Below are 572 nucleotides of genomic sequence, written 5' to 3'. Positions count from 1 at the left end.
ATATTTGTGTAATTGTGATCTTTCTACATGATGATTCAAATCAAGTACCTATAAGTTAAATTTGAGGACACCTTGACTGTTTATTGTCCTCTTGACCCAGATTGGCTCCTCCAAGGTTCTGGACCTGCAGCTTTTAATACAAAATCAAACATATTATCTAATAATGATTATGTTTGTGAAATACTTTGCATCTTCAATATACTATGTAAAGGCAAAACAGAACCTAACACATGGAATAAAACTTCATACACGCAGTTTGTCATATAACAGTCAGCTGTTTCCTCTCTTCATGTCCAGCTTTTCAGTGGCATGTCCACCTGTGTTGTGACTCTAAAGATAACCCAATGCTCAAATCAATATGGCAGATAAGCGTATTGATTCTTTAGGCTATTTGAGTAAGAAATGCAAGGACAATATCCATTGCAGGTCGTTAAAAACATAATACATGATTTATCTGTTTACAGGACGCTTTGTCGGCCTATCCACTTTGGAAAAGACCACTTCTCAGTGTGTGTGTGTGTGTGTGTGTGTGTGTGTGTGTGTGTGTGTGTGTGTGTGTGTGTGTGTGTGTG

This window comes from Etheostoma cragini, chromosome 12 (assembly GCF_013103735.1).
Source record: "Etheostoma cragini isolate CJK2018 chromosome 12, CSU_Ecrag_1.0, whole genome shotgun sequence".
In the NCBI taxonomy this organism is placed as follows: domain Eukaryota; kingdom Metazoa; phylum Chordata; class Actinopteri; order Perciformes; family Percidae; genus Etheostoma; species Etheostoma cragini.
This window is presented reverse-complemented; position numbering follows the sequence as displayed.